This window comes from Panthera leo, chromosome C1 (assembly GCF_018350215.1).
Source record: "Panthera leo isolate Ple1 chromosome C1, P.leo_Ple1_pat1.1, whole genome shotgun sequence".
Lineage (NCBI taxonomy): Eukaryota > Metazoa > Chordata > Mammalia > Carnivora > Felidae > Panthera > Panthera leo.
Window position 1 is genome coordinate 132,954,094 of NC_056686.1, and position 17,099 is coordinate 132,971,192.

Here is a 17,099-nt window from a genome sequence, read left to right on the forward strand (position 1 = left end):
TCAGGAACAGAGCAAGAGTGCCCATTTTTATCACTCTTACTCAACATAGTAGTAGAAGTCCTAGGCAGAGCAATTGAGCAAGAAAACAAAATAAAAGGTATCAAAACTGGAAAGGAAAAAAATTATGTCTATTTGCAGATGATATGATATTTTTATATATAGAAAATCCTAAAGACTCAACCAAAAACTCTTAGATCTAATTAATAAATTCAGTAAAGTTGAAGGATGCAATAGTAACATACAAAAATCAGTAACGTTTCAATACATTAACAATGAATTTTTTGAAAAGGAAATAAAGAAATCAATCACATTTCCAATAGCACCCAAAACAATAAAATACTTAGGAATAAATTTAACTAAGGAGGTAAAAATCTCTAAAAACTAAAAGACATTGGTGAATGAAATCAAAGAAGATGCAAATAAATGTAAAGTTATCCAATGTTAATGAATTGGAAGGACTAATTTATTAAAATGTCAGTAGTTAAAAAAGATTCAAGCAGTCTCTGTCAAAAGACTCTGATGACTTTTTGTACCAAGTTAAAAGAATAATAATAAAACTCCTAAAATTCATATGGGACCACAAAAGTCCCCAAGTAGTGAAGGAAATCCTGAGAAAAAAGAACAAAGCAGGAAGCAACACCCTTCCTGATTTCAAGGTATACTATAAAGCTATAGTCATCAAAATAGTATGTTACTGGCATAAAAATAGACAAATAGAACAATGGAACAGAATCACAAACCCAGAAATAAATCCATGCATATACAGTTAAGTAATATTGACAAGGGAACCAAAAATATTCAATAAAGAAAAGATAGTCTTCAATATATGGGGCTGGGACTATTGGATATTCACATGTAAAAGAATGAAACTGGACCTTCTATCTTACACCACTAAAAAAAATAAAATAGAGTAAAGACTTAAATGTAAGATCTGAAACCATGAAACTCCTAGAAGTAAACATAGAAATAAAGCTCCTTGACATTGGCGTTGGTAATGATTTTTGGATATGACACCTAAAGCACAAGCCACAAAACCAGAAATCAACAAGTGGGACCATATCAAACTGAAAAGCTTCTGCACAGCAAAAGAAAGCATCAACAAAGTGAAAAAAATCCCTACAGAACAGGAAAAATATTTTCATGCCATATATCCAATAAGGGATTAATGTCCAAAAAATATAATAAACTTATGCTACTCAACAGAAATGAACAACATCCAATAAAAAAATGGGCAAAGGACCTGAGACGTTTTTTCAAAGAAAATACATGAAAGGCCAACAGGTAAATCAAAAGAGGCTGAACATTAGTAGTCATTTGGGAAATGCAAATTAAAACCACAGGGAGATAATTACCTCACACTTGTTAGAATGGCCTTCATCATAAGGACAACAGAACAAGTGTTGGCATGAAAATGGAGAAAAGGGAACCCTTGTGCATTGTTGGTGGGACTGTAAATTGATAGAGCCACTATGGAAAACAGTATGGAAGATTCTCATATAATTAAAAACAAAACTACCATGTCATCCAGCAATTCTACTTCTGGAAATATATCCAAAGGAAATGAAAACAGTTGAAAAAATATATTCATTCACTCCCATATTTATAGCAGCATTGTTTAAAATAGTCAAGATAAGGAAACAAATGTTTATCAATAGATAAATGGACAAAGATGTTATATGTAATAACTTACTTGTTTATATATATAATTTATAATATAGAAATACAGAAATATAATATATATTAAAATATATAATATATTAGAATATATAGAAATAATATATATAATGGAATATTATTGAGCCATAAAAAAACAAGGAAATTCTACTATTTGCAATAAGATGGATGGACATGAAAGTCATTATGCTAAGTGAAATAATTCAGAGAAAGACAAACACTACATGATCTCACTTATAAATGAAATCTTAAACTCAGAAAAAGAGATAGACTTGTGGTTATGAGATGGACATTGGTGGGGGAGGGAATTGAAGGTAGATAGTATGAACTTTCAGTTATAAGATAAATAAGTATAATAAAACCTTGGTTTGGAAGCATAATTCATTCCAGAAACATGCTTGTAATCCAAAGCACTCCTATATCAAAATGAATTTCAGTAATCACTGGCTTAGTTGTGATCATGTGACACGTGGCCTCACATACTACTTGTATTGCAAGACATTGCTCATTTATCAAGTTAAAATTTATTACAAATGTTTTCTTGTCTAGGGGCACTTGGGTGGCTCAGTTAAGCATCTGACTTTGACTCAGGTTATGATCTCACAGTTTGTGAGTTCAAGTTATGCATCATGCTCCCTGCTAACAGGTCAGAGCCTGGAGCCTGCTTTGGATTCTGTCTTCCTCTCTCTCTGTCCTTCCCCTGCTCATGATCTGTCTCTCAAAATAATAAATATACATTAAAGAAGAAAAAAAAAGGAAAAGAATGTTTGTTCGTCTTGCAGAACACTCACAGAACAAGTTACTTGCAATCCAAGGTTTTACTGTACTGGGGTTATAACATAAGACATGATGAGTAGCTAACTCTGCTATATGATACATAGAAAAGTTAAGAGAGTAAATCATGATTTAACATAACAAGGAGACAATTTTTTTTTCCTTTTTTCTTTCTTTCTTTTCTTTTTATTGTACCTGTAAGAAAAGGTGAATGTGAGCTGAACTTACTATGGTAATCATTTCTTACTATATGTAAATCTAATCATCATGCTGTACTCATTAAATTTATATAATGATGTATCTCAATAATTTCTCAGTAAAATTGGAAAAAATTAAAGAAATGTTCTATTGTTTCTGGGTAAAATGTGAATGGACTTCCCTGAGTCAGTCAATAATTCCTGTGTGTATTTGGACATTAGCTGATTTTCACCTATCTGGAATGTTGTCAGGGTATTTAGGCTTTATGCAGAGGATTAGACTAGACAACTAAGGAATTCATCCTAATATGTAAAGGAACAGAAAATCAGAGAGTCACAGTACATTACAGATTTAGGAAATATTTTCTCATTCGTATAGAATAAAAAGATTTAATTTTAAATTTGGAAAAAAAAGAAAATCACTATTCATTTGAAGGAAGATATATACTTGTTTGGATTAGGAATCTCAAAGTGTACAAAATGGTAAATTGAATGTATTTATAATTAAAATATTCTGGGTTGATGTTTGTGATTTGGGTAAAGTTGAGGTTTATCTTTGCTTGGAAAATTTGATAAAAGAGCTGTGTTAAAAACGTGATTTTTTTTTAACAGTCCTAAATCAGGAGGTAAAATCCATGTATCCCCTTGAAACTGAATAGACCTTTGTGACAAATAGAACATGATGGAAAGTGATGCTTCATGACTTCCAAGGGTAGTTTAGAAAAGGCCATGCATGTTCTGCTGTCTCTTGGAACACTGGTCTGGAAGAATTAAGCCATCATGTACTAAATTCCAGCTACCCTGAGCTGCCATATGGAGACAGATACCATGTAGTGGGAAAGAGGGAGTTCAATACCAGGTGCTTGAGTAAAACATTCTTCTCTATGCCCCAGCCTGAACCAGTGTCTGCCGCTACCCCATGCGACGAGAAAGAACTGGCCTGAGTCCCATTCCCCAAATTTGTAAACAGATAAACGGCTGCTATTGACTTAAGCCATTGTGCAGTGGCTTGGTACACAAAAATAAACAACCAGAACACACAGATATCTCACTATTATGTTTTCTTTATATAATGCTTACCCATTGACTTGCAAAGAGGAAAATTCAGTCATTGGTATTTTTGGTTTTCTTAGCTGTAAATATAATTTTCCATTAAGTTCCTAGAGAGAGTACATTTTTGATGTATGAATTTAAATAAATAAGCTTTGCCCTCAATTGTTAGCTTTTAATCAATGATATATTAATATGTATTAATTAATATTAATATATATTAATTCCAACCAATAAAACCCCAACTAATAAAAAGAAGATGTAGATAGATGATAGAGATAGAGATATTTGGACAGAGATAAAGATTGGATAGAGATTTTTGTCCAAATATTAATCAAATTCCTAGATTAAAGAAATGTTTCATTGTGTAGAACAATAGGGCAAAGCAAGATTTGTAGTGCTGACAAACATAAATGCCTTAGCTGTTAAGACCCTGGAAATGAATAATTATCTTAAGAAGGAATGAATGTCAAAAGAGTAAATAGGGAGCCAGTGCCCAAAACAGTGGGTGGGGATTTAATCAACAAGTCAGGTTAGTGAACAACCTCATTCCCACTGAAGTTATCCAAACGACAGATCCTTTTCAATATGTCATTGGACTAACAAGAGTTTAAAGAATTAAATTATTAATATTTTCAAATATAACATATTCATATATGCATGAGTTCTATTAGTGTTTATTCATTTCATGCATAGTCAAATATACTATTTTAATCAGTATTATCTATTACCAATTAATTAAAATGTTGATAAAAATAAAAATTTTAATTGTGTAGCTTGAATGTTATAATAACATCGCTTATAATAAAAACATTAAAATATCCTGTGCAAAAGTAACAGTAAAAAATGTTTACTTCTAATGCATTATTTTGTAGATTCTATCTTCAGATTAAGGTAGAAATGAGGTAAAATTCATATCCTTACTAATGTAACATTCAATATCTTCCAAATATATTTGAAACCAAGAGAAGTATGAACAATCCATATTCTTCACATGTATAGAAATAATTTTATATAATTTTAAAATAAATTAACTTTATAAAAATGAATAAAAGTAAGAAAATCTCAAATAACATGACTCCATTCCTTATGAACTTTAGTTTTCCTGTGCAAATCAATTTTAAGGTATATTCCTGTACATGCTTCTGTATTCCATTACATATTTTAGTATATGTAATGTAATTTTAATCCTGTTGTCTATATTTGCCATAATTTTTTCAAATGATTAAAGAGATTGGTTCTCATCAAGAGTGTCTCTGAATTCTCATTGTTGTTCTACTTTGGATAATAGCAAATTTAAATAAACATTAATTTTAAAAAATAGTAAGAATTTCTAATTTGAAAAATAGACATTAATTTGTAAACCAAAATTTATCCTCAAGTAATTCTTTGGTGTTGTCCTAAAATCTTCCATTCCTTACAGAAATGAATGAAATCCGTTTTATTAGATAAAGAGGAGATTATTTACAACAGTAAAAATTACAAGGTGATAAATATGAATAATGTGAAAGTTTAAATACCACAACCAGTGTTAATTACCCATCCCCAAGTGATTATTAGAATTAAAAAAGGAAATAAAAACTGAAAGTTTCATTATATGACATCCTGATAGTATAAATTGTACAGTGCTACAGTATAAGAGTGCCTCCAAGTGGCATTTGTCAAAACTCCATATAAAAAATTTAAATACAAGAACCAAAAGTTAACCTTTAATAACAGTAGACCCTAAAGGATCACTTTTTTCTTTCTGCTTACTTAGGATCTACTCTTCATATTTACAGTTCAGTTTTTAGGAAATTCCTAACTGTCTTTAAATATCCACACTTAAGTCCCATTAATCTTCAGAATTCTAGATTGTTTTCAGTATGTTATTTGTACTGTCTTGATATAGTGTTTAGTTAGCTGATAAGTAATTATTTCATTTCCATTAAATTTGTACAGTAGAATCTTTTGATTAATACATTGCCCCTATTTTCAGTGTTCCTAAAAATGTTGTCTATATTTCCTATATCTTGGATGATAAGAGGGACAAAGGACTTATTTCCTACCTATAGAATACTAGACTTGTTGGATCATCTGATTCTACCTCTACAATTTCACAATTAAATATAAGAGTTTAAGGAATTTATCCAAGATCAATATGGTTGGTGACTTAACTAATATAATCTGTCTGACCAGACTTGTAATTCAGTACTCTTTCAAATACATTTGCTCTGACACCAAAAATAGAGCTCTTCCACATGCCCTAAACAAATACATGTTTATTTTTCGTACATGATTTTCTTAAAACTCAACGAAACTCTAGAACACCAAATGTAGAAGTTGCCTAAGGCAAAAAGTGCTCAGGAACTGACAAATATACCAATAGGTTCTAAATAGGCCTTAAAAAATTAATGTGTAGTGTTTTGGAATTATTATAGGTTTATGTCACAAAAATATTTAAATTACCAGAGTAGAAAGGAGTCTGGATAGTAATAAATGGGGCAGTTGAGCTTGTAACATAACTTAGAGACAGATCTCTTTGCTCTAAAAAGATAATCTTTGTAGTGAAAGTTATTTTCAAACTCATTTCATTTGTAAATGCTACTCTTTCCATTATTTTACCACTCTTCTCCTGATATTTCTTTTAAATTTCATGTTTTACTGTTTATTTCCCTTCTTCTGTTTCATATAAATGATTCCAGGAAGGCATTCTTCTCTCTTTTCCCAAAGGTGTCATTCCAATGCTATTCTTTCCTAATTCTTATTCCTTTTTCCCCCTCTTAATTGCTTTTTATGGGTCTTTTTCTTTCTCTCCTGCCACTTCATCTACAACTTTCTTGGAATGAGTTAGCCAACATCGACAACAAGATTTAAAGTTCAGTCTCTGAGGGGCTATAATGTAGATACATCCAGAGTATTAAGTACAGAAAAATGCCTGTAGGTTTTCAAATAGATATGTGGATATCTGTATGTGTAATATAAACTATTAACTTTTTAAACTTTTGAATGCCATGCTGTATTATCTATGGAACTATTTTGTGGTGAAATTGGAATAAAATGTTCTAATTTAATATTTCCTGTTATTTAATTCCAAAATACCTTTTAAAGATTGAGCTCACATTGTAGTTTCCATTAATTTCCTCAGTTATCCCATTTAATAAATTAAATGTGTTTTAACTATCTTGCCAAATTTCTACTTGTTTAAGGTTGTCTCAAACAATGACCATTTTTTAAGTCATGTTTCACTACCTGCCAATCTGAGCTCATCTCAGAATTTCATTAGTACACTATTTACTCTGACTCCCACATCATTAATGAGGTTTCAAATAAGACCAGACTGACATTCATCCCTATGGTACCTGGAAAACATGACATTGTTTACTGTCACTCTGATTCAAGCCCATTGTCCAGATTTTAAACATTACAACAATGCTAAATGCAAAGCCAACTTAAATGAACTCTTCTGAATAAAATTTGTGACTGAAATTTAATGAGACACATCAAAACTTGGCTATAATTAATACAAACGATCTTGTACATGTCTGTAGTTGTTAATCCTGCTTATTTCTCCCATGATTAACTATTTATTTGTTTACTTTTCCCTTGGTGAGATCTTCAGATATTTTCTTTGATATTTGCATTCATTTTGTTAGTGATGAAAGATACATGTCAACCTTCATAAATATTTCAATAACTTTTAGTTTGGTAAAGATTACTTAACTTTTCATATAGCATGCCAAATAAACCCAGATGGTTATGCATATATCAGAACTAAATACATATAATTACAAAATCCAACTTAATATTTTACCACATTTTTGATGACTTATTCTCAGAATCAGAACAAGGAATAAACTGAAAATGATAAACCACATATTTTCTGGGCTTTATGCTAATTAGATACAGCAATTTAATTCTTTAGAATTCAAAATTCTAAGGATAGAATCATTTTTAAAAGACAAAACAATCTATAGATTAAATCAAGTTATAAGATACTTGATTAAGCCTAATAATAATAATATGTTTATATTTATGGACTATTCACTTTTCAACCAGCTGTCAATATTTTATGCTATGTGTAGGAAAAGATGAAAAATTACCTTTTTGTATATATCCTAAGTGAAAATGGTCAGGGAAAGTAATGTTGAAATAAGGATAATACTCAGCGATGAAAAAGCATGAAATCCTGCTATTTGCAACAACATGGAGAGAACTGATTGTAGGGTATTATGCTAAGTGAAATAAGTCAGTCAGAAAAAGATATATCATATGTTTTTACTCATATGTGGAATTTGAGAAGCTTAACAGAAGACCATTGGGGAAGAGAAGGAAAAATAAGTTACAAGCAGAGAGGGAGGCAAACCATAAGAGAAGAGACTCTTAAATACAGAGAACAAACTGAGGGTTGATGGGTGGGTGGGTGGGGGGTTGGGAGGGATTGTAAAAATGGGTGATGGGTATTGAGGAGGGTACATGTTGGGACAAACACTGGGTAGTCTATGTAAGTAATGAATCATGGGAATCTACTCCTAAAGCCAATACTACACTGTATGTTAGCTAATTTAAAAATAAATTATTAAAAAAAGAAAGGTAATGATATGTTTTGAAAAATACAGTTGTTAGAAACTACTGAACAAATGCTATTTGATGATTGTTTCACAGATATCCTAAAATTTATATGTAATTTTATCTCCCTAAATAAATTGAAGAATACTAAAAGGCAGAAATATATGCTATTGAAACAAATACATTTTTTCACTAAATAAATATTATTTGCTAAGTGACTGATATTAATTAGCTGCATTTCCTATAACAGTGTGGTCCTTGTGTTAATCTGCTTCATAATGACTATATTTGTCAATTATTGAATTAGAATCTCTGAGATGGGGCCAGTTATAAACTTCCCCGGTGAGTTGTGAGTCAATAATGTTTGAGAATTATTGTCCTACAAGCAACATACATAATGAGTGAATGAATGAGTGAAAAATATTTAGGTGCTGTCTAAAAGCACATAGTGAATAAACAGCAATGGTATTTCTATTGAGCTAAGACAGAATAACCTCATAGAATGTTTTTGAGTTATTATCAGCACTAATAAAATGTGATGATAGAGAATTATTCGATTTATCTGATTATACTGTCTATGTTGACTGAATATGATATATATTGTAGCTGTTTAAAGACATAATCAAAATGTCAGATTATAAATGATATATCTCAAAATAAAATGACAATGAAAACTAAACAATGATCTAAAACGTATTTATGTTCATTTCCAAAGATTTAAAGATATCTATATTGGTAAAATTAATATCAACAGTTGACCTGAAAAATAAGTCAAAACATATTCATAAGATATTTCTGAATCCCTTGGCTAACTGTCTCTAGATTACAAAATTAATACTCCAAAATAGAAGTTACCTAATTTCTCCAATTGTCACAATATTATAAGTGAAAAGAATAAGTGCTGTAAGTTAAAAAAGAAAATACCATTAGTTCACACTTTATATTTGAGAGGATTTGTGGAGGCAACATGGGTTAGTGAAGAATGTGAGTTTGAAGAACTATGTATTTCTATTTAAATTCTCATTATAAACTTGTTATTGGGGTTACCTAAACCAAGTTATTTAAATTCATCTTCTCTAAAACAGAGTAATAAAACATACCAGTACCAAGAGTGGGGTTGGAGGGTTACTATCCTATAGGATGATTAAATGTATTCATACCACAATGTCTGAAACCTACTAGAAGCTTTGTGAATGTCTGTTATTATTTTAAAACTGTGTGACTTAAAGCAATCACAATGATACAAACCTAAAGATACTACAATTGAGATCCTGGTTCAGAGAACAACAGAGGCTCTTCTCTGTTGTAATTAAGCATACAACTCTTCTTCTGTGGGTAGGATTCAGTGAGTACACAGCTCCTTTATTTGCTTCAATAAAATTTGTACCTCATGATTTTGTTACAGCAGAAATGCTATCCTGAGGAAGAAGCAGAGATCTTCATACATTCTGTGACTTGTAGCTTCTGAAGTGACTACTCAAACAGAAGGAAAGTGGCTTTGGTTAGAGAGTAATGGGGGAAAAGGTCGCTTTTGCACTGATGAAGATAGCCTATCTAATATTTTAATTACTAGATGACAGAAAGTTGGCTGTTTGGCCAATAAGACATCGCTAAGAGGATAGATACTAAAACTTTGTTGTCCATCTTAAACATTATTGTTAACATGTAGGTTGAATCAAAATAACTGATATTATGAGGTTGTAAATTACTTCTGCTTTGGTGCCTCAACCATGGCCGATAGAGGTCAAATTAATGACATATTTTACATAAATTATCTCATTTCATCAATATGCTAAATACTTCAATATACAATCACAAGGTGGTACGCATTTCAAATAATGAAAATACCAAAAACAACCTTAACCATATCTTCAAGGATTGTGTAATTTTATCCAAGGTTATATTAACAATATTAACAATATTAACAATATCTTCAAGGATTGTATAATTTTATCCAAGGTTATAAAACAGTTAGAAGATAATATAGAAAAAATATATGTGGAGAGAAATACTATAGGAATTCAAGGGCAAAGATTCAAGATTTGTAGGGTGTAACTTGGGAAAGTTTTATGAGGAGATGAGACTTTAAATACTTGTAAGTTTTTTTTTGTGAAAGTGAGTGCCGTGTAAAAAAATTCTAAGTCTTAATTTTATTTCCCAACTTTGAACTTATATTCACCTTTATAAGGCTTTCACAAATGTACTTGGAGTAGTTTGACTTTGAGGTTCTTAAGTATTACAAAGTGTAAATTGTGAGTCAACAAATTTAATAGAGAAGAAATAATTATTCAAGGTCAGACCAAAAACAGGAGAAAAGAGTAAGTCAACGAATTTAAGTGTAAGAGCATATGGCAGCATAATAGAAGTGAAATTTGTAATTCTAATGCACATCAAATAATATTTAAGAACAAATTCCAATTACAGAAGAAATCAAATACTAAATATGTGAAGAAAGAAGAATGAATAAAATGTAAAAAATGCATTTAAAATATTAATAAAAATATTTTAAAAAGCAAATCTATTTTTTAGACATAATTTTCATTACAAAGAGAAGAAATATGTAGTAAAAGAGTATCTCTGGCAATAAAATATGAAGGGAAGTCTTCACTGTTGTTAGTGAAATTACATAAAATATTCACAGATTGATTATCTAAAGAAGATAAATAAAGCTATTTGTTTCCACAGAAACTTTGATGACTTGATTTTTATTCTATTTTAAAATAACAACCCTGTGTGTATATGAAGAAAAGCCATTTATGCTTGTCAGAATACATTCATGATGAAATAATTCAGATGCAAAAAAAAATGTTGGGGCACCTGGGTGACTCAGTTGGTTAAGTGCCCGACTTGATTTCGGCTCAGGTCATGATTTCACAGTTTGTGGGTTCGAGCCTGTGTCTTGCTCTGCGCTGACAGCATACAGCCCACTTGGGATCCTTTCTCTCTCTCCCTCTCTTTCTGCCCCTACCCTACTCGTGCGCACACACACACACTCTCTCTCTCTCTCTCTCTCTCTCTCTCCATCTCTCTCTCTCTCTCTCTCTCTCTCTCTCAAAATAAATAAATAAATAAACATTAAAAAAACAACATGTTAACATCACTAAATTTGGCAGAATACTGTATATGTTCTACTGAGCCTTCACTTTGTTTTTAGGCTGTTATAAATTCACCCCTGTTCAGTTTAAAAAAAAGAAAGACAGATAACAATAATGGATTCTTCACTGGAAAATTTAATTCATGTTTAAAAAATCTTTAAAATTTAAGGTTAAAATTATTCTGATGAGAAGATATCAAGATAATAAGATCAGAGAAGAAATCTACTTAATATATATAACATAACCAATATTTATAGCACCTAGAATAAAAAGTGAACAATGATGTTTAAAATTATCTGGTTTGGGGGCACCTGGGTGGCTCAGTTGGTTAAGCATCAGACACTTGGTTTCAGCTCAGGTCATGCTCCCAGAGTTCGTGAGTTCAAGCCTTGCATCAGGCTCCGCAATGACAGTGCCGAGCCTGCTTGTGATTATCTCTCTCTCCCTCTCTCTCTGCCCCTTTTCCCATGCTCTCTCTCTATGTCTCTCAAAATAACCTTGAAAGAAAATAAAATTATCTGGTTTAATGAGGGAATTAAATAGAAAGATTTTAGCTTGTGTTTATTTAGTCAATAGGAATTTGTGTGTGTGTGTGTGTGTGTGTGTGTGTGTGTGTGTGTGTGTAGTAATAAATGTCATGTCTGTGTAATACAAGTTAAAAACTGCCTCAAAATTCTTGTTAAGAAAGATTTATAATCTTCCAGAGCAGATGTAACTTCAATAGGTTTCAGGATTTATGAAAACAGAGTTGTCACAGTTCAATTACCTATAGTCATTTCCAGGACTGAGAATCACAATAATATTTTAAGTTATTCTATAGTGGACAATACATACATGCATTTACATACATGCACTACATATGACTTTAGCAGCAGGCCAGCTAATTGCCTACCTTCTATAAATTAGCAACTAGGAAATTATTTTCACTCCTCATGACATCTATTTCTGTACATTTTAATGAATCATTTCCCAGCTGATCTTATTCTACCTCTTTCTAAATCTATTATTTCCTAAATATAATAATCTTATATTAAGATATATAAATAGTGTGAATATACATTTTAGTGTGAATTCAACAGAACAAACATTTATTGAAAACATAGCATTGCTTAGAATAGGTGGGATAATGTGGGAACTTGAAAGATTAACCAAGTAAGTTCTTTGCTTTCAAGCACATTAAAAGGGGATAGATACCGATACCTATACCGATACATATATACCACAAATTGTAATTTGTTGTTGACTATCAAAGTGATTTAATTTTGTATAATAAAGAAACAGCTGTGGAACCACAGAGGGAATTGTTTTGAATCCACTGGGTGGGGGGAAATGCTTCAATCATGGCATATGTAGCTTTTGAGAGGATTCTTAATGAATGTGTAGGATTTTAGTTGGTGACACAAAATTCAGTTGGAGAGATGAATAGGAGAGGAAGAACTTTAGAACATATTTTTTAAAGATGTGGAGACAGAGTATGGGATTTATCTTTTGGGGTGGAAAGGAGGAGTCTGAATATAGTTTAGAACAAGAAGCTCTTCCATTGGCCATTGTGTATTGTTCTCCTGTTGGGATTATAGGACTGTTATTCACTCCTCACTTTGAAATACTGCTAACATCTCTACTGTGCCGCTTTCTAATTTGATGAATCTTTCATATATTCGATTCTCATTCAGAAAACTGATTATCAAGTTGGGCAAATTCACTTACATTTCCTTTGATTGTAAGTAATTTTATTTTAGGTAAGGTTCAGAATTTTCTTTGATTGGATTTGACTAGAGAGAAAATTGCAAACCCGGTGTCAACTTCATTTTAGCCGGGCTTCACAATACAGTCGATTGTTCTTCCTTTCCAGTGTAGTCTTTTTGTCTTTTAGCTAATAGCTTTCAGACTTACATAGGCTATCTCAATTAAACACTGTATTTAGCCAGGAAAAGCTGATGAAACTCTTCCTCAAAAATTGGAGAGGCTTTACTTTCTAGAACTTAATATGTACCAAATCTCAAAATGGGTAACAGTGGAATTCTGATGAAATTGCCTAAAAAGCACAAAGTATTTGTGGGGCGTCTGGGTGGCTCAGTCAGTTGCATGTCCTACTCTTGATTTCAGTTCAGGTCGTGATCTCACAATTCATGAGTTAGAGCCCCACATCTGGCTCCATGCTGACAGTGTGGAGCCTGCCAAGTGTCCATCGATGGATGAATGGGTAGAAGGGTGCCTGGGTGGCTCAGTCAGTTAAGCATCTGACTTCAGCTTAGGTCATGATCTCACGGTTCATGAGTTCGAGCCCCACGTCTGTGCTGACAGCTCAGAGCCTGGAACCAGCTTCCCATTCTCTGTCTCCCTCTCTGTCTCTGCCCCTCCCCTGCTCACTCTCTGTCTCTCTCTCTCTCTCTCTCTCTCTCAAAATAAATAAATAAACATTAAAAAGAATTAAAGAAATGTGAGTCAAAAAGGGTGATTAATCCATTTTCTGGAGAAAAATATGATGAAAGAAAAGACCAGGAAGATAATTGCTTTGGTCATCTGCATATTATAAAGAATGTCATTTTTTTTTATCTCCAATGTTTCACTTTTTTTTTTATTGCTCAGCTATATTTCTTTAAAATTTTTCCTAATATAACTCATTTGGTTCAAATAATCATTTTATTTTCTTTAATTTGTAGTTGCTATTCCTTCCTACTATCACCAGGTGAGAACTGTCTATTCAACCCCAAACACTGGACTGGGCAAATTAAAATCTTTAGGCTTCAGTTTTCTCTGCGTAGACTCAAAAGTTCTCATGCTAGTTCAACAGTGACTTAATGATACAGTTAGGAGCAAACTCCAGATTTTAAACTCTCATTTCACTTTTCTCTTCACATTATCACAGTGTTTATTATTTATGGTATTAGAGTGTGATATAAAATCAAAAGACTTGGAACTAGAAGAGCTGGGTTCAAATTCTGGCCTGGGTAACTTTGGGAACTGTAATCTTTCTGAACCTCAGTTACCTCATCTATAAAATAAGAATAACTATAATATCTTATTTCAGAGGGATGGTTTGAAGATGGTATGATAATATTTGGCTATCCATCAATTACTATATAACCCATAAAAGTTATAAATATAAGAGTTGTTATTAAGCAGTTATGATGCTGTTATGTAAATAATCCATTGGGGATCACAAATTAATGTTTTTAATGCTATCCTAACATGGTTTTATTACTAATATTTCAAAGCACACCTATCATTAATGAATTTCTAATCCAAATAAAGTTTGTCTATAATTATTTTGTAAAGCATAACAGTATGTATTCCATTCTAGCCATTATAACAACCTCTTTTATGTCAAATATTAATTTTTTGGAAAAGGTTTAACTTACATTTTTAAAACATGTTATCACTCTTTTGTTTCTTTTTGGAAGAGTTCTGCTGGCACATTCATCTAAGGTAGTGCTCTTCCTAATGCTATCCTGCTTCAACCGAAATACTTGTCTCAAAAACCCATAGGTCTAGAGTGACATTAACCATTTTTTTCTGAGGTTTTATAAACAAATATCACCTCTAAAATTTCTTCTCTATAATTAGGCAACAACAGTAATGAGGATGGTTTGATACATAAAGTATTTTAATTTAAAAATAATCAGAAGATTTAAAGTTCCATTTCAAATACATGGTTTCAACAATTATATTGTATTTCTTGAACAGCAATTCAAGTCAACAATCAAATGATTGAATTTTGACATTTTTGAACTATCTCACCAGTATCATATATAGGACTAAGTTTTTACTCGGTAGGAGAAAAAAATCATAAGAGGATCCCAGGATCCTATGCTTGCAAGATTAAATAGAGAAGAGGCAAAGGGAGCTATATAGAGGACAAGTGAATCAGCACTCGCTTTCATTCCTGTTCATGGAAATACAATGGAGAAAAGGAAAATTTTACAAAAAATCTTTCACTCAAAGAAATACACAAGCTGAGATATTTCTAGCTGCAGTTTATTTCTAATGCAGTGAGTTGAAACACAAGCTTCCTCAAATCCTTTCTGCCCCTCTCACCACTCAACCACTGACAACAATGAAATGTTTTAAAGTATTTTAACTCTTTGATTAAAAAGAATAATTTTAACAAAATCTGCTTACCTACAGTCATAAAGGTAATATTTCCAAGAGACCATGGTTAAGGAAAAATTTTCAAGAGCTAATGGTGGATTTCTCTGAAACAATAAAAATAAAAATAAAAGAAGGAAATTTAATGATTACTGTATATCTGCCTTTTTCCCCCCACACAAACCTATGAAGTAGACATTATCAATAAAGAGTAAGCAATGAACTTGAAGCCTGATAGGCTATATAATTTGCCAAATATCACACAGCCAATAAGTGGAAGAACCTTGGATTCTCCAAAAGCAATGTGTTAAAGGTCAGGTCACATTTCTCTTTGTCTCCAGATATGTCATTACCTTTATGATGTCACAAAGTCTTTAATCCTTCTGGACTACAATTTATGCCTCCCTAAAATGAAGCTGTTTAAGTAGAATCTTTCATTCTGCTTTGTAACTCTGTGATATCAGTAGTCCGGCTAGGGCATACCTTGACAGAATAATTGGCCAATACTACAGGGTCATGGCATCATCTCTGAAGCTTGCCATAAATGACCTGAATAAAGAAAACCCAAATATAATAATGGCCCCATTATAATTCACTCAGTAGTGTTCCTTTGGCCTGAGAGAGTTAACATAGCACCCTGATGCCTAGCCTAATATCAGACAGCAGATGAGGCATCTGGGAGATGGAGATCAATGACATCCCTGCTTGCACATCAATCGTAGAATAATTAACTAAAACCAAAAACCAGGAAGTTCAAAAATTGAAATGTTCCCCATTGCACTTTTCTATCACCAATCATTGTTGTACATTATTATAAAGGATGTACTTGTGATTGAGGAGAGAAGCCTTGACAATTTAATGAAGAAAAGATAAAACTCAGTAATCCTATAGAGAAAAGCTAGTCTCCTATTTATCAACAAATGCATTAGGAATCTTCCATCATTAAAATGTACATCAATAATGGCATGAAATAAATAAGTGCTGAATAAGTTTCCTACTATAATGAAGGTTTTCAAAATTTAAATTTTTATATTCATGTAAAAAGCCTAAAAATCCTACTGATCTGTGACCTAATTGTATAGTGATATTAATAGGAATGGTTCTTTAGTTCTTAATCATGCAAAAATTGAAATCTATAAAGAATTTTCCTGATTTGCCTGAATAAAAACTACAACCTAATTCCCTACAGACTGCAAATAATATGCAGCATTAACTTATAAGGGCAAAGTAAAATAACACTGCTGTTGAAATTACTTGGTTCAGCAACAGCAGAAGCAAAATAGCATAACAAACTGAAAAACAATAAAAAAGTATGTATTTTAAATATAGCTTCTTTAACTAAACTTTTGGGAGAAAAACAGAATGGAAAATTTTGAATTTAACTTCAAAGATTATAAGGTAATTGTGTAACAGCTTTCCAAAACATCAGTAGACCAAGAGAGAAGCTGCAGATTTCTTTAACCTCAAATTATCTACATTGTCATCTTTAAATAAAAATAAATGTATTGTAAAATATTTTGCTTTGCTCTGCAAGTATTCAATTTCATCTATGAAGTCATAGCCATGATGATGATCCATATGCAGAACAATGTAATAAAAATATGAAGTTTGACTATAAGTAATTATAGAAAATGTTAAGATTTTTAATTTTTAAGAAAAGCTAGATTTTTGT

At 31.7% G+C, this 17,099-nt stretch overlaps 1 long non-coding RNA gene across 7 annotated transcripts in view; it reads right to left on the bottom strand.

The window, feature by feature from the left end:
• LOC122226004 overlaps nt 1-15,863 on the bottom strand; it is a 58,420-nt gene extending 42,557 nt beyond the window's left edge. For 4 of the 7 annotated variants that reach the window (XR_006205442.1, XR_006205441.1, XR_006205445.1 and 1 more), the window contains exons 1-2: nt 15,612-15,689; nt 15,465-15,534 (exon numbers count right to left, since the gene is read on the bottom strand). This is a non-coding gene — a long non-coding RNA (uncharacterized LOC122226004). Of the gene's footprint in view, nt 1-3,725; nt 3,779-15,464; nt 15,535-15,611; nt 15,690-15,710; nt 15,749-15,780 lie in introns of those variants that run through there. The other 3 variants (XR_006205446.1, XR_006205444.1, XR_006205443.1) reach the window with 3 other exon arrangements.
• Between the last annotated feature and the right edge of the window lie 1,236 nt (nt 15,864-17,099).